Here is a 21,401-nt window from a genome sequence, read left to right on the forward strand (position 1 = left end):
TGCCCAATTGTTCCCTACAGATCAGTCATGTTGGAACACACTTGTTTCAAAACAAGTGTTATTACAGAAATGACTATTACTTTTACCATTGTAAGATGTATGTATACGTACAAGCATATGCATGTGTTGGAGTATGCTAAAATGTACTGCACACCTATGGTTGCAATTTTGCTAATTTGAGTAACTACTGGTCTTTGGGTTTTTTAGTGGCATTTACTTCTCTCTTATTCTCACTTCTTCACTTCTCATTCATACTTTTGTTTCCGTTTTGCTCTATTTGTAAAGACCACAGTATAAATACCAAGTATCACAACTACATCTGCACACAGCCTAGAAATTACATTTGATTTATTCTTTAACAGCCTTTGGCCTTCATCAGCCAGTTAAGGGACCCCAAAGAAAAGAACCTGTTTAAAGTCTTTAGGGGCTTGTCATGCGACCCATGCCATAGATAACCCTAGCTCTTCCTCTTCATCATTTCCATTTTGAACTTTATTAACATTGTGGCCTTGCAAGTTGCTTAAAGATATTCAAATTGCCTCATACAAGCAGAATATACAGAAGAAGTGCTACAGGAGAAATGCTTTAGAGGTTGCACAGAAATGAAGTGTAGTCGATAGGGTGGAAAACACATTTCCTGTTGTGCACTTGAAACTAACATAACACTATGTCAAACTATATTTCAATGATAAAGATTTTTTTTAAACCACACCTATGTTTCTAATTGTCTGCTAATTGCTAATCCTAGGCCAAATCTGGAAATCTTTGAAAGATCCTGTAATTAACTTCAGTAAGGTAATAGATTATCTGAATTATTCTGGTTTCTCTCTTATACTATGCTGCCCATCTCCTGTTTTGTGTTTGTTTTTTTTAGGAAGGAGGAAGCTGAATAACAAAAATTAGGTGACACCCTTGCTCCTATTGGCTTTATTTCCAAAACACCAGAGTAGTCTCTTAGAGCTGGGAATGTTCGGTTTGTCGGTTTGTCACACTTTTCCAGCACTACTCTGGCCCCCTGCTGGTATTGAGCTGCAGCAGCAGCTGCAATATTTAGCCCCAGGATTAAGATCTTCCCATGCCAGCATTTGCTTCCCTAATGCTAAAATGGTACAATCCACAGCTGTATCTATTTAGCAGTAAATAAACATATATACACAGCCTATGAAGGCCTTTGTGTGATAAGCTATTTGGAATACTCTTCAGATACTAAGCGGGTGGTTTCAGAAGTCACAGTCTCTTTGGTATTAGGTAGACCTAGATATAAGGAAAACTGGGCGTTAAGGACCATATCTTTAAATTAGAGAGAACAATATACAGTCCCAGGACTGGCTGTGAGGGTCAAGTGAAGTAGTCTGCATGTGTGCCTGGCATTTAGTTAGGTGCTAGACATTTCTCTACTTATCTAATAAAAAACAAACTCTAGAATGTGTGAAAAGTACGTCAGTCCACTTGTAGTTGTCCTGTCACTACTCTGGAATGAGGCAAAACCACTGGAAGACTCACAAGCAGTGTGTAACTGACTCTATTTATTAAACACTTAGTACATACAAAGTGCTATACCAGGTGCTCCAGAGATACACACACCCACATACCAATAAGCCATTAGATATGTGTTCAAGGACTTTTTAATTTGCCTTATACACCAACCAGACTAAAATAATTCTACTAAAAGAATTCTGGATGCAGCATTTTATAAAAGCATAGCTTAGGGATAATAGCCTAGCTTCATCATTTGCTTGCCCTGTGCCCAAGTCAATTAACATCTCTAAGCTTTGTCCTATATATTTAGGTAGGAACACTCCATCTATCTCTCACAGGACTATGGAAATTATATATTACACAGACACATAAATAAATAACTAGACAAATCAGTAAACCAGAAAACTAGTGAAATGGAATGGGTTTAAAAAATAAATATATTCTTTTTTTCTATGGCTTAACCCTCAAATCAAACTAGAAAAACTTCCAGAAGTCACTATCATGAGCTCCACCACAAACAGTACTAAAGGAATAAAGGCAAAAAAATGTCTACCTCATATCAGATTATCCTAACCAAAAGATAGAGTTGAAGTGGTGGCAAGGGAAATGGGACTATTAGCGAACTGACCTCAGTTAAAACTTACAAGCAATCTCAAACTTTCTAGAAGTGTAAATCTGAAATTAATAGTAAATTACCAGGGAGATGGCTCTATAATAATGCTTCATTTCAAATTTGATTGATCCATAACTTTTCTTTCAACAAATCATTTTTGGATAGTTTCTATACAACTCAAAGTAATTTTCATAATGAACTTCAGTTAATACTGTCATTACTTTCAGGGTTGCTTTTAGCTTATATGATGTTTTGGTAAGAGCTGGAGAAAGGGACAGCTGCAATCAAGCAGATGCACAGATTAACCAGCAAATAGAACCTTCATGTAAGGAACAAGTAACTTCATCCTCCAGGCAGATGCAGCCCTGCACCCGTCTGGCACATATTTTGGTATGGGGAGAGGGGAATGTGAGCTGGATTTCAGGCCTCACTCGCATCCTTGGCAGGAGTCTTTGGACAGTACACAAACCATACAATTAAGTGGAATAGCCCTAAATACTTTATAATGGCAAGGCTCTATTACAACTTTCTATCACTTAAAGGTATGGGATTCAGGGGCACGTGGCTGGCTCAGTCGATAGAGCATTGACTCTTGATCTCAGGGTTATGAGTTTGAGCCCCATGCTGGGTATAGAGACTACTTAAAAATAAAAGCTTTAAAAATAATGTACAAGATTCATTCATTCAGCCAGCTGAGGGCAATATGCTCTATGGGGACAGAGGTCAGAATAAGCAATTTATATTCTAATAGGGGATATAAGACAGGTACCAAAAATAACTATAATGTTAGACAAAAAGTTATGAATCACAAAGGAAAAGATTAATGAAATACCCTAAAAATTCAGAAGAATGTTCCATAGAGAAGGTGGCACTAGAAGTCAGTCGTGAATGACGGGTATGGTTTGGTCATGTGGAAATAGAAACGGGATTAGAAGTGCAAGATATAAATACCAAACAATTTAGTTTTCAGACGCAAATGCTACGTGAATAATAGTAATCTCACCCCATTGATTATCCCCTTCTCATCTTACATCTTCCTCGTATCTGTCCCACTCAATCTACTGAGAATTTAAAATTTTAAAAAAGCAAACAAAACCCCCCTTTTTTAGCCCTTAGGTTCTCCTTCCATTCCTTATCAGACACCTGGAAACAGTATTATATGCTTGTGCCTTCAATCCTTAACCTCCTACATTCCTAATTTTGTCCTTGATTGCACTACTAAGACTGCAACCTCTCATTCAGTCTTCAAGGCATGGTAGTTGAGCCATGCTACCTGGATCAGAACCAATATTACCAGTTTCCCAGGGACGACTGCCCTAGAGTCCTCTCCCTGCTTTATGTCTGCAGTACTGCGGTAGGCTATGGTGGTTCCAGCCTGGCTTCAATGGGGTGAGATTTTTGAGCTCACAATGGAAGAAAGGATCAGGAATGAAAGTGAAAAGTTGAATGTCCAAGAAGAATGATACATATTTTCCTAAAATGAGAAGGAAAGATAAAGTTTGAATAAAGAAACTGTCAAAGTAAAGAGGAATGATGTTAGGGAGCACAAATTTGCTTTAATTTTCTCAGGAAAGGACTCAAGGTCATCTTTCGAGAATGAAGGTAGAGTAATAAAATGTGCCTTTGAGCAGAGTAAAAATTGACCTTATCAAAAACCCCACATAATTACAGTAAGAATAAAAGCTAAAGGCTATAATTTATGTATTCCAAATTCTAAGTTTAAGAGTTACAATTCCAGGGCAGCCCTGGTGGCTCAGCGGTTTAGCACCGCTTTCAGCCCAGGGCCTGCTCCTGGAGACCTGGGATCGAGTCCCACATGGGGCTCCCTACATGGAGCCTGCTTCTCCTGCCTGGGTCTCTGCCTCTCTCTCTCTGTGTATCTCAAGAATGAATAAATAAATAAAATCTTAAAAAAAAGTTACAATTTCACTTCTTTCAAAAAGATATAACTGCACTAAATCAAATACATGCTATGATTTTCTTCCAACTTCTCAATTTAAGGCATAACAAAGAATGAGACAAGAAAGAATTAATGGAATCCTAAGAGTCAATATATAACTAGCATCATAACCAACAAAAATGGGCTTAGTGCTATCACCACAGTTAGATAGTAATAATTCTCGTATTACTCTGTCCTTTTTTGCTGGATCTGTTTCTCTTTTTTGCTGTATCACAATAGTTGATACTTCTGTGAAAAGTTCTTGCTTGAATAAGTTAAGAACACAATATACCTTCTATTAAAAGAACAACCTTCATCCCTTTGAGAAATAAAGCACATCCTCTATTTATAAGGTATGTCATCTTCCAATTTTCCCATTTTTTTTTACAAACTCTCACTTTTTTACAAATTATTGAAATCAACTAACAAAAATGTTCTGTTGGAAAATCGCTTTATATACCTGTTATAAGTCTTTAAAAGTACAACTCATGAGCTAATGCTCTGGAGCCAACAAGAAAAACAAGATCTAAAAAGAACGCCAAAAAGTACAAAGAAAGAAGTAGACTGAGTAGAGGAACAGAAAACCTTGAGTTATAAATTATTCAGTTTAAAATATCAAGGGTAACTAGTCTCTAAGTATCTCTACGTGCTTACGAAGCTTGTTAATGATGGAAAGTACTTTTAGACAAGATATTTAATTTTCAGATTCAAACACAGCCATTTATGGCAAACAAACATATAGCATTTATACTAAAGCATATTCAGGTAATTTATTGAATGGAACAATATCGATGGAATTAGTTCAGTAATTATAGTTGGATTCCATTGCCATTACTCTGAAGACTAATAAAACATGACCTGGAGTAGGATCTATTATGGTCTATTAACAACTAAGAATAAAAAAAAAATCTTTAAGAAATACAAACACAAAATTGCATCTTGTTTCACAAATGTGTGCTTTTCTTGCTTTTTTTTTTCTTTCAAAATTTATCTTTTTGCATTTTGATTTCAAAATAAGTGCTCATTGGGCAGCCCAGGAGGCTCAGGGGTTTAGCACCTGCCTTCGGCCGGGGAGTGATCCTGGGGACCCCGGGATCGAGTCCCACGTCCGGCTCCCAGGATGGAGCCTGCTTCTCCCTCTGCCTGTGTCTCTGCCTCTCTCTCTGTCTCTCTCAAGAATAAAGATCTTTTTTAAAAAAGGAATAAATTTAAAAAAGGAAATATACTATTTGAAAAAAAACAAGTGCTCATTGAAGAAAAAAATATTTTTTTATTTTACATGTTTCTCTATTGCTTGAAAATCTCCTGCCTTCCTTGTCTCTAATTCCACTCGCCAAAGTTAACCACTGTTAACAGTTTATTTCTGTTCTTTCACTTTTTCCATATATACACAAACATAATTTGTTTAAATACATACCTGGTTTTAAAAACTAGTTTCATATCACACATTCTGCTTTACAAGTTATTTTTGCTTCTTAGTAGTAGATCCTGTTTTCCTTACATGACAGATTTAGCAGAACTTCATTCTTTTTGAGAAGCTGTGTGGTGTTTCTTAATATTGGTGCACCACAGTTTATTTAACCATTTCTCTATATGTAGACAGGTTGATGCTGCTTCATTTTTTTCCTCTCCTATTTTATACTCTTTTTAAAACTTATTCAGGGATAATGTAAACATAAATTAGGATTAAAAAATCATGATGGGTGCGGGGGGATCCCTGGGTGGCTTGGTGGTTTGGCGCCTGCCTTTGGCCCAGGGCGTGGTCCTGGAGTCCCGGGATCGAGTCCAGGGATCGAGTCCTGTGTCGGGCTCCCGGCGTGGAGCCTGCTTCTCCCTCTGCCTGTGTCTCTGCCTCTCTCTCTCTCTCTGTGTCTATCATGAATTTTAAAAAAAAATCTTAAAAAAAATCATGATGCTAGTTCTCCTTTGAAGGAAGCTATAAAATGACCATCTAATAATAATGAACTTTTTTTTTCACTTTAAATAAAGATCTTGGCTTTTCATAGCTGGTAAACATACACAAAAAGGTGGTCACCATCTTCGATACAATGTTATTGGTAATTCTGAAGACTTAGACACATAACTGGTTTTCAAACCAACTACATATTTATAGCCTAATTCTCTACTATGCAATTACATTTAACAAGTCTTTTTTTTAATTTTTATTTATTTATGATAGTCACACACAGAGAGAGAGGCAGAGACACAGGCAGAGAGAGAAACAGGCTCCAAGCACCGGGAGCCAGACGTGGGATTCGATCCCGGGTCTCCAGGATCGCGCCCTGGGCCAAAGGCAGGCGCCAAACCGCTGCGCCACCCAGGGATCCCCATTTAACAAGTCTTTATCGATATTTTTACAAGCCTACTGTAGTACCAAGTTCTCCAAAGAATTCAAAAGAAGTCTGTAACAAAATCACTGCCTTTGAGGAGCTTACAACTTTTGGGGAAAAAAAATATAGTTATCTGTATGAAATAATTACACCAAAATATAAAGACTGAAGAAAATGTAAAAGGAAGAGGAAATAATCATGGGACCAAGTATCATAAGGTAAAATATAGATATTACCTAGTGAGAAGAGAAAAGGTAAAGGGTTAATGGAAGAAATGAGAATTTAGATGCACTTTCAAAAAGTACTAGGATTTGGATAGTAAGATAGATAGTGGGGGAGGGAGGGTATTTCCAGCAAGAGGAAATGTTTTAGCAAAAACTTGAAGACAGACAGAAAGAGGGAGGGAGGGAGGGAGGGAGGGAAGGAAGGAAGGAAGGAAGGAAGGAAGGAAGGAAGGAAGGAAGGAAGGAATTGGAAAGAGAACTAGGAAAAAGGGAGAAAAAAATCATGGTTAAGAGGAAAACATTGTTCAGGAAATCCCCCCTCCCAAATTTCCACATTTCGGCCTGAAAAGGCTAAAATGAAGTATCTGCCCACCTGACCCTCTCTGCCCCTATGTGCAAAGGAGGCTAGAAAAAATGAGTATCTGGCATTTTCAGCCTCAATCATGGGAAGAAGGCATGAAAGTGGGAGGTTTGGTATGACGTTAACTACAAAAAGTTAAGGAAAAAGCATAGTAAAGATATATAAATTACTGATTACAACTATGCTTTAGAAATACATATTCCTAAATATCAGAAATTAAATGGCTTGCCTCAAAGATGTTTGCACAGTTGTTTTTAAGTTTAAATAAACCCTTGAAAAAAATAAACAAACCTTTGAAATTAATATTCATCATTATCTACACAGCATTTTATAATTTCAAAAAATGTTCATATATATATGTTCTTTACATAAGCTTTGAAAAGAACACGAAGGAAATATTTTAAAACTTTTTTAAAAAAGATTTTATTTATTTACTCATGAGATACACAGAGAGAGGGAGAGAGAGGCAGAGACACAGGCAGAGGGAGAAGCAGGCTCCCTGCAGGGAGCCCGACATGGGACTCGATCCGGGGACCCCGGGGTCACACCCTGGGCTGGAGGCAGGCGCCAAACTGTTGAGCCACCCAGGGATCCCTTGAAGGAAATATTATTATAGTAGCTCTGCTTTACAGACAAGAAATATAAAACCAATGTTATGACTACAGCAGATTCAGACCAAAAAAACTGAAACTGAAAGGTTAAAATGTTTGACTTGGGCAGCCAGCTTGTCAGTGGTATACCCAAAGTTCAAATCCCTGTGGCATTTCTACTAATATCAGCTATTTGGCTTTGCACAGCATTATATTTGAAATAACATTTGGTTAATTGTGATTTCAAAATTCCTGCAATTTTGATCTTTTGTACTTAAAAAATCCCATTACTAGAAGAGATTATTTTGTGAAGATATGTGCACTACAAGACATTTTCTGAATAGATGAGTCTATGAATATCTTTAATTCATTTTTGGTTAACTCCCACAATCAAGAATTATCAAGTATTTTGGCATAAATATTGCTTTAAAAGTTATTTTTAATAACCATTTCTCTGACAACAAAAAGGAATTCTTTCCCTCCCACAAATCAAAGTTCTTTTTTTAGACTTCTTTTTTCTTTTCTTTTTTTAAGATTTTATTTATTCATGAGAGACAGAGAGAGAGACAGAGAGAGAGAGAGGCAGAGACCCAGGCAGAGGGAGAAGCAGGCTCCATGCAGGGAGCCCGACTTGGGACTCGATCCTGAAACTCCAGGATCACACCCTGGGCTGAAGGCGGCGCCAAACCGCTGAGCCACCCAGGGATCCCCTATATATGCTCAACATTGTTAATTGTGCACTGTTATAAAATGAAATCCTCACAATTCTTCATATTTTGGATATTATTTCTCCTTCCATTTTTTTTCCTTTTTCTGGAATTTATTTTGAGATATCACACAACTACCTGAATGGGCTGAATGTTTTTGCTGGGTGACTGGTTGGACTGAATGGTGATATTATCTAACAAGTGCTATTTTTTTTCCATTTTCCATTTATAATAGTTATCATTTAATAATTCTCTTAGTTATACTTGCCTCTTTCGGAAAGTTGCTTGATCTTAGTCTGCGTTGGCTCCACAACCTATTAACTGTCATATTCTCTCACGATCCTCTTCATATACTGCAAATCATTGGGCCTTTCTAGCAACAAATGTTAGCAGAAATCTAGTGATTTGGAATCTTCTGGGTTTTTAGATGGAAAGCTTGTAATTCTTCATAGTTGAGGAATGACTGAAAGGCAATTAGGTTCTGTACTAATGGAGAGGAAAATAACTGAAATGCCAATCATTTTCCTCATTTCTCTGATATACTTTTCTTTCTTCATAGCATCTGGGTCTGTTCTTATGGACACATCTCCACTCTCTTCCTTTTGCCTTTTCCTGTGTGGAGTTAGGAGGAGTATACAGGCATTCCTGTTATCCCCGACCGATGCCGCTATATTTGACTTTGTTGATGCCATATTTGAGTTTCAAAGGTTCCATTCCACACTGAAAGATGGGCAAAGTTTTGGAAAGGACTGTTGCGCCACCAGTGTCTGCTTGAGAGGCGGGAGAGAGAAGTCCTGTGGTCACGTGGCCTGGCCCAGCTCTGGGAGCATGAGGCCCCACATCTATTTTCTCTTACTTCTTACAATTTGTTTTCTTTCTTAGCTGCTTAGTAAATTAGATGCAAATGATATTTCTATAAGATGACAACATCTTTGATTCAATTTAGGGTAAAAGGGAGCCAGGGATATTTCATGGAAAAAATCATCTTTCACAAAATTTTCCTCCTCAAATTACTCTTGTTTCTATTGATAAATACAGGGATAAAACGAATATTTTGAAATGTTCCTTTAACTTTTTGGATATAAGCAGGTAATATTAAATAAGCCATAAATTATTGTCAAATAAAGAGCTAAAAAATAAACCCAAATAACAATACTTTAAACAGTATTTATTGATATTCACATTATGAAATACACATGGTGTCATGAGTATAACCAGTTTATACAACCAACAGAAGATTTTGCAAATTCTTTTAAATTGCAAAATACATGCATTATGTTGATATTTGGTTATACTAGCATCAATTCACAGCATCAGGGCAGCCCATGTGGCTCAGCAGTTTAGCACCACCTTCAGCCCAGGGCGTGACCCCGGAGACCCAGGATCCAGTCCCACGTCGGGCTCCCCGCTTGGAGCCTGCTTCTCCCTCTGCCTGGGTCTCTGCCTCTCTCTCTGTGTCTCTCATGAATAAATAAATAAAATCTTTTAAAAAAATTCACAGCATCAAGGGTAATGTGTATGATTTAATGTTCAGTTCTTTCTTCTTTCCTCATACTTCTGTCAACCTTCCTCTCCCACTTGCTAAAACACAAAAGGCCTCCATTTATCTGAAGTAGCCAGGGCTACGTGTCCAGGACTGAGGCTGCCTGGGTTTCCCACCGTTCTCCAAGTCTTTTTCTTTTTCAAGTCCCTTGAGACACACTTGACAACAAATCCAGTTCTTGAGTACTTAGCCGACATCCCAAAGCAATTACCATTTCCCAAATGTTTTCTATGTCCCAGGTACCATGCTAGGTACTTTCAACTACATTATCAATTCCCCTGAATGCTGAAAGACACCATTCTAGCCAGAGACAGTTCCATTAAAATAAAATCAATCTCCCCATTACTTCTTTCTGTTTCTCATTATGAAGTCTGCATCTTAATGGATGCATACCATTCCACTAAATAAATGTATCACATTTAATAAAGCTACTATTATAGTTTCGATAGTTTCCTTTCTCTCTACCGCAAATAATGCCACACATTATCCTCTAAGTAAATCTTTGTGCTCATTTCTAAAAATTTTCTTAATATAGATTACATGGTAAGTTTGGCCTTAAAGACCACTCGTGTTTATTTTCTTCCTTCCATGTCTTTAATGTGAGACGTTACTGGTTCATATCCCAAACACCATCACCCACTCTGTTCTGGGCATCAGTTCCCAGTTCAGTTTTCAATACTTCTCTTCATCTAACCTGCACTGTCTTGCTGTCACTCCTGTGGTCACAATCCATGGCTTCTTGCCTCAGTTTCTCCTACCCTAAATCTTTTGACAGAAAACCTAGAAAGGCAACATGGTATAATTTAAGATGGGATTAATTACTATTAAATTGGAGAGTCTGGGGGGGTCAGTCAGGTAAGCATCTGCTTTCAGTTCAGGTCATGATCCCTGGGACCTGGGAGTCTGGCTCCCGGCTCATCAGGGAGTCTGCTTCTCCCCTCTCCCTCTGTCCCTCCTCATACATATGCTTGCTCTATCTGTGTCAAATAAATAAATAAGTAAATCTTTTTTTTTAATTACTATTAAGTCCAGTATCATGAGAAAGCCAATTTCAAGCTAAGAATGTGATACGTAGCTCTAGTTCTAAATTACTTAGCAGAGGGTAAAAATGGTACGAGAAAAAATTATGAAAAAAAGAGTTATAATTACAACTAAACTCGTAATACTTTCTGATTTTCCATTTCAAAAGCACAATTCAGAAGTCTGCAAAATACTTTTATTGCAAAATAGAGGGATGGTAAGTTATGGCAAAAATAAAGGTCATTTAGGGTCATCATTTAATTCTTTTATTAAATATTTAGTGTTTTCAAAGAGACATGTTTCTCCATTAAAAAGTTCTATTTTTTATTTGAATATCCTAAGCCCCTCTTGGCTACAATTTTAAAAACTTTTTATATCTGACAGAGGTTAAGTCCCAAAAATATAATGAACCCATTCAACTCAATAGCAAATAAAACCCCCAATCAATCAATTAAAAAATGGACAGGGGTGCCTAGGTGGCTCAGTTGGTTAAGCATCTGTCTCTTGATCTCAGCTCAGGTCTCCATCTTGAGGTCATGAGTTCAAGGCTTGTGTTGGGCTCCATGTTGGGTGTGGAGCCTACTTAGAAAAACAATGGAACAGAGGATCTGAATCGATATTTTTCAAAAGAAGACACACAGTTCTAATAACTGAGATAAAAAGAACTCAAAAACCCTAAAGAAAGGGCAGCCCCGGTGGCCCAGCAGTTTAACGCCACCTTCAGCCCAGGGTGTCATCCTGGAGACCTGGGATGGAGTCCCACATTGGGCTCCCTGCATGGAGCCTGCTTCTCCCTCTGCCTGTGTCTGCCTCTCTCTCTCTCTCTCTGTCTGTCAAAAATAAATAATAAATCTTAAAAAAAAAACAAAACCCTAAAGAGAGGACTTTCAGCTCTCTAAAAGACTTGTACTTAACCAAATTATGGTAAGTGATCTCATGTGGCTTAATGAGAACTCAAATAAACAGGCTCTTTGATTTGGGATCCCTGGGTGGCGCAGCGGTTTGGCGCCTGCCTTTGGCCCGGGGCGTGATCCTGGAGACCCGGGATCGAATCCCACATTTGCTCAGCAAATTAACAAAATATAGCACCTATCCCAATCAAATTAATGACATTCCTAAATACTAGTGATAGAAAACTAGAACAGGCAAAGTAAAATGTGATCTCATTTTAAAACTGTTAAATATCTGAGAATTAATTTAACTTGGGACTGCAATTAATTCTAAGAAAATTATATACCCCCCCACCCCAGTTCTAAGTTAGTAAGTATTCATTCACTTAATTCTTTTAAGTTGTATTTTTTCCCACTGAAAATTCATTTTTAAAAATTTAGGGAAAATAACACACATAAAATCTCAACCTGTTAACACAAAAGCTATTTTTTTTCAAAAGCTATTTTTATTTCCGAATATTTCCTAATGTTTTGTTTCATATATATACATATGTATACACATACATTTCATATAACTGTAGTAATAGTATAAAATTTTGCCAAAAAACATTTTGCCAATCTGTTTTGTTAACTATATAAAACATTAACCATATTTCTATATAGACATTTTGGGAAAAGTTATTTTTAATACCACAGTATTAACCTATAATTTATAAATTTTATAATTTAAATTAAATTTTATAATTTACTCTACCCACCAATGCTGACATTTAGGCTCTTATGGTTAATCCTGTCAAAAATGTTTCTTGCGATTTTTTCCCCTTTCTTGTTTGTGTTATTTTCTCAGGACAAAGTCTCTCATGTAGTTCTACTCAGTCAAAATATGTAATTTAAGGGCTTTGGTATATATTAGTAATTTCTGAAAGCATTAAGCCAATTAAAAATGCTGCCAATATGAGATTCACACAAACCTCACCATCTCCAACTACCTTTCTGAATCCTTAATTAGAGAGATATACAATGTTCTCTCATACCTTTAATTTGCATTTGTTTGATCACTTGCGAGATTGAATATTTGTGTTTTTAATTTCTTCTTATGAGAACTTTAAGTTCATACTGGTATTTCATTTATTCACCAGGATACTGAGATTTCTGTAATAAAATTTAATAAGGTCTTTAAATTTGTTATAAATATTGATCTTTGTTACTTGGCTCAAATATTTCTCCTAATCTCTTTGTTTCTTTCATTTTGGTTTTACTAACATTCATTTGTACAAAAAATCTTATACAGTTACTAAAATCTATAAATTGCTCTTCAGTTTTATTATTATTTTTAATTCTAAAGCTGAGAAAGCTACTAGTTGCCCACAAAGTTGATAAATATGGTACTGACTGTAATGCTTATTTTCTTTTTAATTGGTCTGGAGTTTATTTTCATCTATGATGTTAATTTTTTTTAAGTAGGAATGCCGCATGGTGCCCAATGCGGGGCTTGAACTCATGACCCTGAGATCAAGACCTGGGCTAAGATCAAGAGTCATATGTTTAATCAACAGAACCACCCAGGCACCCTTAGGATATTAATTTAAATTTAGTTATAGAATTAGTAATTTGTTAATTTTCACCATTCTCACTGGTGTGAGGTGGTATCTCATTGTTGAATTAGTAATTCGTACTAAGCTAGACATGCCCTGTCTCACACTGCTAACTGATGGGAAATAAGATTGGATTTTTTATGGTACACATAGTCAGGGGCAGAAGAGAGTAAGGTAACTCAAATACTGTGGAGATACTGTACATAGTCTGTATACAACAAATTCAACTGTAAAATCTACCCCAGAAAACCAGTAGACATGTATAACGTTACCTAAAAAGACAAAATGGCTTCGAGGCCCACATAACTTGGCTATAGCCCAACTGAAACTGTTAACGTAAATATTTTAAAAGATGAACACATCATTCAGAAGAGACACTGGTTAGCCACTGGGATGTACCGTGAGAGGAAAAGGTTATATTTGGCAAGGCCTATTTGCGTACAGTTGAGGAGAACAGTCTGGTAGGAGGGGGCCGGTGTATTTCTACTATACAAAGGAGGTTAGTGTAGAGATGGCTGCCCAGGGCTATCTTTGCCTGATGCTATGAAATAGCTTAATGCTAATTAATAAATCCTGGGGCGTTTTTTTGGGAAAGATTTTATTTATTCATTCATGAGAGACCCAGAGAGAGGCAGAGACACAGGCAGAGGGAGAAGCAGGCAGGCTCCTCACGGGAGCCCGACGCGGGACTCGATCCCAGGACCCAGGATCACACCCTGAGTCGAAGGCAGGCGCTCCACCACTGAGCCCCCCGGGTGTCCCAATCCTGTTGTTTAATATTTAGAATGTCATATGTGCTCACCCCGTTTTCATAGAGTCCCTTTCTGCAATCCACCACGTTTGATGGACATTCTGCCCCTATACGTTAGTTACATTTTCTACATTTTTAATAAGTAGAATCAAATAACGTGTATTCTTTTGTCTGGCTTCTTTTATGCAGCACGGTTGTTCTGAGATTCATCCATTTTGTTGGAAGTACACGCTGAGTAGTATTCCACTGTATAGATACACCCCAACCTGGTTATTCATCTTACCGCCGATAACCACTGTAGAAGAGGGTACCCTTGAACCATGGGGGGTTTGGGGAGTGCCAGCAACCCATGCAGTCGAAAATCCACGTGTAACTTTTGACTTGCTAAAAACTTAACTACGAATAGCCTATTTTTGACTGGAAGCTTTACTGATAACATAAAGTCGATCAACACATATATATTACATACCGCATTCTTACAATAAAGTGAGCTAGAAAAAGACATTAAGAAAACTGTAAAGTTAGAGAAAACACATTTACAGTATTGTATAAAATCTGTATACTGAGTGAACCTACACACTTTAGACCTATGCTGTTCAGGGGTCAACACACTATCTTTTGTCTCTACATACATACCTACCGATGATATTAGCCACAGTAAGATTAATAAGAATACTAATAAAATAGAACAATTATAACAATATACTGTATTAAAAAGCTACATCAATGTGATGTCTCTCTCACTCTCTTTCTCTCTCAAAATATCTTACTTTCCTTCTTGCAATGATGTGAGATAATGAAATGCCTACATGATCAGATGAAGAGAGGTGAATGATGTAGGTATTGTGACGTAATTACACCACTAATGACCTTCTGAGGATAAATCAGGAGGAGGACCATCTGCTTTTGGACTGTAGCTGACCAGAGGGAACTGAACCCATGGAAGTAGAACCACAGGTAAGAGGGAACTAGAGTAGGGGCACCTGGCAGGCTCAGTCAGCGCAGTGTGCAACTCTTGATCATGCTGTCGTGAGTTTGAGCCCCATGCTGGATGTAGAGATTTACTGAAAATAAAAATCTTAAAAAAGAGAGAGGGGGACTACTACATTATCATTGCTGTTTCCTTTCACCAGTGTTGGCTTAGATTTACTCATGTTTTCTTTACGCTCTATTTCTTCTTTTATTTCATACCTTCCTTTTAGGAGTGTTTTCCTTCTCAGGGTATCCCTTTCAGAACAATATTTTTTAAAGTGTAGGTTGCGACCTACTGGTTTCTCCATGCTTGGCATTCTACAGCTGAACATTAGTAAGATGTAGCTCTCTTTATGTACCCTGACTGCAATTCGCTGGGTTCCTTAAATCTGACAATTGAGTCTTTCATCAATTATGGCAGAATTTTAATGGCAATTATGAATATTGCCTCAATCCTATTCTAAGTTTTATTTTTGGAACTCTTGATTAGACCACCTCACAATCTTTTATTTTCAATAACTTTTTTCTCCATGGATGGTTTTCTATCGTATTCTCTTTTTAACTGTGCCTCATATAGTGGTTTAACACACCATTTAATCTTTAAGTTCTGTTACAATTTTCACAGTATCATGAAAACCCATATCCACCAGATTTTCTTTCCTGCTTTGCCATACTTTCATTTCTGATATTGTAACTGGTTCTTATTTTAACGTTCCTGGTCACTTTTAAGTTCTATTATTCCTTATGTTTTAGAATCCCTCTCGTATTTATTAAATATTAAATATTTATTTTATGTATTGGATATTTCTAATAGCAGAAACCTCTGTAGATCTGTTTTTAGTTGTTTATAATTTCTGCTCTTTGCTCATAACATTTTGATTTTTTCCCCTTGTTATGTTCTGTGATTTTTAAAAAATGATTAGGAGGTTATTTGTTAGAATTTTAACAACGAGGGCAGCCCTGGTGGTCCAGCAGTTTAGCGCTACCTTTGGCCCAGGATGTGATCCTGGAGACCCGGGATCGAGTCCCATGTCGGGCTCCCTGCATGGAGCCTGCTTCTTCCTCTGCCTATGTCTCTGCCTTTCCCTCTCTCTCTCTGTGTTTGTCATGAATGAATAAATAAAATCTTAAAAAAAAAAAAAAGAAAAAAAAAGAAAAAGAATTTTAACAACGATACTTTGACAACTGGGTTGGTAACTCCCTCCATGGATGGTTTTTAATGGTTTCTGCCCAGTACTAAAAAGTGTTGGAGACCCTGGTCCATTTTAAATTAAAATTCTCCATTTGTGGGAAACCACGAAAATAGGTACTTAGGGACCAGGAAAATAGTGTAAATTAAGGCCTCAAACCCAAGTGAATGTGAGCTGGTAACCAGGAATTAGTAGAGACTTTATTTTATTTTTGTTAAGTTTACTTATTTATTTTGTTAAGTCTACTTTATTTATTTTATTTAGTAATCGCTATGCCCAACATGGGACTTGAACTCACAACCCCAAGATCAAGAGCTGCATGCTCTTCTGACTGAGCCCACCAGGCACTCCAGTGGAAGAGATTTTAGCTCCACCCAGAGCCATCTGCCTCTCCGAGAGGGTCTCCGGTCTCCGATCAGGCTCTCTACCTTTTGCAAACCCAAGAATTTTGCCAGTCCCGATACCCCTCCCTACCCAAGTTTCTATGCCAACAGAAAGCCGTGCGTACTACCCCCAAAGTACTCCGTGCCTTCAGCACTTGCTTACCCCACAGGATGTACTTGTTCTGTTTCAAGTCCCCAAAAGTTTCCTTTATTTTCTTACAGATTTATCCGTTCATAATAGAATTCTTTTTTTTTTTTAATTGTATTTATTTATGATAGGCACACAGTGAGAGAGAGAGGCAGAGACATAGGCAGAGGGAGAAGCAGGCTTCATGCACCAGGAGCCTGACGTGGGATTCGATCCTGGGTCTCCAGGATCGCGCCCTGGGCCAAAGGCAGGCGCTAAACCGCTGCGCCACCCAGGGATCCCTATAATAGAATTCTTTAAATGCTAAATCTAGTGTTTGAGATATTTGGTGGAGGGAGGGATTCAAGAACTCTTACCTACCATGCTGCCAGAAATGAAAGTCTATTTAATATTTCTGCAATGGCTTTGTGAAATTTTAATCAGGATATTGTATTTATTCCCGGTAAGTTTTATTTTAGTGTGTTACTACTGTAACCTACGAGTCTATCAAGAACATTTATATTCTTCCTTGAGTTGTTTTATTAGCTTACCTTAGAAGTTGTACATCATCTGCAAATTTATTTCAACTTTCTTAGCCTTCACCAAAGTCCCTGATAAACACAGCTTCTGACAAAAAGAAAAGCTTCAAAATTAATTTTTAAAAATTTTATAGCAAATCCAATATATTTTTTTTACTATCAGGTACATAGAATTAAAAATTAAATCTCTATCATAATCATATATAGATAAACCAAATTAAAACAGGAAAATCCCTCTACACCAGTTACTTCAAGTACCAGAACTTTTAGAGAGTAGTGAACTGAATGAAAATATTCTATCACTGGGAAAACCAGTAGCAGAGTGAAGGGATGGCTTGAGTGAGGGGAGCCCTAGCACCCCCAGAATCTCCATAAGCCCTCAGCTTATTTAAACTAGTATCTTAAAGGCCAATTTTTATAAAAAGGCTATGCAAAGCTTAGAAGAGCTTTTAAGTATCATAAATGGAAGCTTTGAAGGTACTTTTGTTTTTGTTTTTGCTTTTCACAGCATCATGAAAACCCATGCCTACCAGATTTTCTTTCCTGTTTTGCCATACTTTCAGTTTGTATCTTTTATGAATTTCCGTCATCAGTGGCAACTTTGGTGAAATTTTTATCTCCAACATCCATATAAGGATATTTGTGTATGTGTGTTTCTATTTCCCCATCAGAAATAAGAGAAAATTTATACTTCTCTCCTTTAGTGCCTTGCTCTTGCATGAAGAAAATATAAACCACTGACTTAGGGTCTGTATATTTATGTATTTTCTGAGGAGCAACTACTGGCTTAAATAGAACACTTAACTCTTGATGTTCTTTCTTCTCAATATTGATGTAAATCCTGCAGTAACGTAGTAGAAAAAGCACAGGCTCTGGAATCCCGTAGATCTGGGTTTAAATCTCAACCTCCCACTCAATGACTGTCTAATCTGAAGCAAATTACTTAACCTCTCAAGAATAAAATATCAGAGTCTCAATGGGTACCTGCAAGAGTTAAATGATATTTATATATACAATGCCTGACACAGTGCCATATAACATGCACTGTTATACAGCTGTCCTGTGTATTTTTGTACTTCACTTCGACTTCACTCTGTCAAAGAATTTTCCAAGCTGTATTTTCTTAATTTATAGACTTGATGAACTTCTGTGCTTTTGTTCAACAATTATCAACACTTTGTAACATCTATTTTGCCCAGCTATATACATAAAATACTTTAAATATATTAGTCTAACAACAATAATGCTGAATACACCCTGCTAAGAAAATACAGTCCCAAAAAAAAAAAAAAAAAACAAAAAACAAAAAACAAAAACAAAACAAAACAAAAAAAAAGGGATCCCTGGGTGGCGTAGCGGTTTGGCGCCTGCCTTTGGCCCAGGGCGCGATCCTGGAGACCTGGGATCAAATCCCACATCAGGCTCCTGGTGCATGGAGCCTGCTTCTCCCTCTGCCTGTGTCTCTGCCTCTCTCTCTCTCTCTCTGTGACTATCATAAATAAATAAAAAAAAAATAAAAATAAAAATAAAAAATAAAAAAAAAAAGAAAATACAGTCCCAAATCTAGGTTTCAGCGTTACCAGAAATTATTCCTATTTTTCTTTTTATTCTACTTTTTATTTATTTATTTTTTAAATTTTTATTTATTTATGATAGTCACACACACTCAGAGAGAGAGAGGCAGAGACACAGGCAGAGGGAGAAGCAGGCTCCATGCACCGGGAGCCGGATGTGGGATTCAATCCCGGGTCTCCAGGATCGCGCCCTGGGCCAAAGGCAGGCGCTAAACCGCTGCGCCACCCAGGAATCCCTCAATTATTCCTTTTTGGGTAAGAGTGGTTGATGTACCTTCCATTCTTTCACACCAAGATACCTAATTTCTACTATTTCCTCTTTCTCTTATCACCAAAGCCTGCAGGTAAATGGTGTCCCTTCCAAGTCATCCTCTTATCTCAAAAGCAGTACCTTTCTCAGACTGCTCTTTGGTCCCATGCACTTTCAAGTCCCTTCCTTCTATCTAACAGGTCTCAAACTTCTTAGTATTTCCCTTCTTAGGGTGGGGCTTTCACTTTCTGGAATTATTTTATCTGCATTCTCTTCACTCAACGTCCTGCTTCCCACTCTCGTTTTAAGAGTCTCAATCTCACTTGCCACTTTAGCACGGGGTCCAGAGCTCACTCTCCTGCATTTCAGGGTTTACTTCCCTACACACCCATAATTTGAAATTATCTTAGTTAGACAAGGTTGGCAGTAGTTTAATTTGCTTTCTTTACAGATCTATATGGTTTTTAAAAGAACGTATGGTGAGATCTGGATTTAGACAGTTACCATAGTCCTATGAACACCTGAAGTCAGGTTTTTCAGTTATTTTTTAAGAATTATTTTCTAGCTTTACTGCATGTGATCAAAAGTTTGACCTTCATTTTTTGGATCTGAGGTTTTCTTTGTGGTCTAATATAGAACAGATTTTTTACACTGTCCCCTGTGCACTTGAAAAGATGTATTCTCCATTAGTGAACTCAAACTTTGATATAAATCTAGAAAATCTACCTTACAATATACTTAATAGTACTTATGTTGAGAGATGTGTGTTAAAGTTCTCTATTAGCAGGTTTCTATTTTTTGTCACATCCCTTGTAGTTTTTACTTCATGAAAGCTGCTGTTTGACATTTTTTAAAAATCTTGATTGTGAGTGTAGCCCTTAGCTTAAAAATATCCTTTATTTTAGTGCTTCTTGAACTAAATGCTGCCTTGTCTGATACCAAGATAATTCTGTTTTTATTTTTATTTTTTTTAATTCTGTTTTTAAAATTTGCATTTATCTGAAATATTTCGATCTTCCCTTAAATTATTCATTAATTCCATTTTTAATAATTTATATAGGTGTACCTTTGTATACAGTAATCTGAAAATCTTTTTCATCAGATTGAGCCCATATATTGACTAATATAGCTGATTATTTTTGGTGTTATTGGTAACTTTTCATGCTTTATACATTTTGTATATTTGTACACGCAAATACATATAGAAAATGTGTGCATATCACTATGTGGTCTGTTTGTTCTTTTTAAAGAACATATTTTAGTATTTAGGAAACTTTTCTATATTTTGTTTTTGGGGTTAACTCTGTAGTATTATCTTTATATAACACTCTTTATTCTCCTCCCCTATTTTAAAGATATTAATTCCCTATTAGTAGTAACAAAATTAGCAATTTCCTCTACTCGTCCTTCTCCTCTACCATCTAGTTTTGATCACAGGTATTATTATTAGTGTTTCATACATCTAAGTATGTATATTTACCTATATGTTTAAACTTCCATCACTCAGCTTCCTGTGCTATCCTTTCTTCATAGCTAATTCCAACAGGGCAAACAATCACCTTATTCTACTTTCTATTTACTCTTCCTTTCTTCCCCCATTTTTTTTTGTGGGTTATATATTTCTACACTGTCAGACTATATAACATTTACATACCATTCTATCACCATTATTCCCATCTTCTAACTGTAGCCCTACGTGAAATATATTCAATGCTTACCACCTGACCTGATGTTGAAGTTTCTCCAATCATTTCTTGGTTGTCTGAAATTTGTTTTCTGGAATATTCTTCAGGAAGGATTCATAGAAACAACCTTCCTTGAGTTGTTTCATGTTTATAAAAGTTTGTTGATGTCCTGACTTCTTGAAAGATAGTTTTGTGAGATACGAAATATTTATTTCCTTGGATATTTATAAAAAATGTTTTGTTTTTATCTGCCATAAAAGGTTGCTGCTAAAAAAAAAAAGAAAAAAAACTAATCCAATTTGATTTTCTTTCCAAGTGGACCCCGTCTTTGTTTCCATGGAAGCAAAAAAAAATTTTTTTACCTTATTTTTAAAATCTAACAATTTCTGTATGAGTACATTTTTGTGTTAACTGTTCTGGGTTGAATTCCCCAGATTCACAGTATGCCTTTCAATATATATAGACTTAAACATTATTTATTGGTTAAGTGCTCTTGAATTCAATTCTAATAGTTCTCTGTTCCATTGCCACAGTTCATATTTTTTATGGTGGTAAAACAAACAACATAAAATTTGCCATTTTAATCATTTTCAAGTATACAACCAAATGGCATAAAGTATATTCAAATGTTACATAATC

General features: G+C 36.7%; 1 protein-coding gene across 4 annotated transcripts in view; it reads right to left on the bottom strand.

Annotated features, from left to right (window-relative positions):
- Positions 1–21,401, bottom strand: part of CAB39L (calcium binding protein 39 like) — a 106,646-nt gene that overhangs the window by 78,699 nt on the left and 6,546 nt on the right. For 2 of the 4 annotated variants that reach the window (XM_077855791.1, XM_077855787.1), the window contains exon 2: positions 17,266–17,341. The exons of 1 other annotated variant lie outside the window; for it this stretch is intronic. The gene's annotated coding sequence lies outside the window, so the exon portion shown is untranslated. The remainder of the gene's footprint in view (positions 1–17,265; positions 17,342–21,401) is intronic. One more of the 4 variants, XM_077855788.1, reaches the window with a different exon arrangement.

Source organism: Canis aureus, chromosome 17 (assembly GCF_053574225.1).
Source record: "Canis aureus isolate CA01 chromosome 17, VMU_Caureus_v.1.0, whole genome shotgun sequence".
Taxonomy (NCBI): domain Eukaryota; kingdom Metazoa; phylum Chordata; class Mammalia; order Carnivora; family Canidae; genus Canis; species Canis aureus.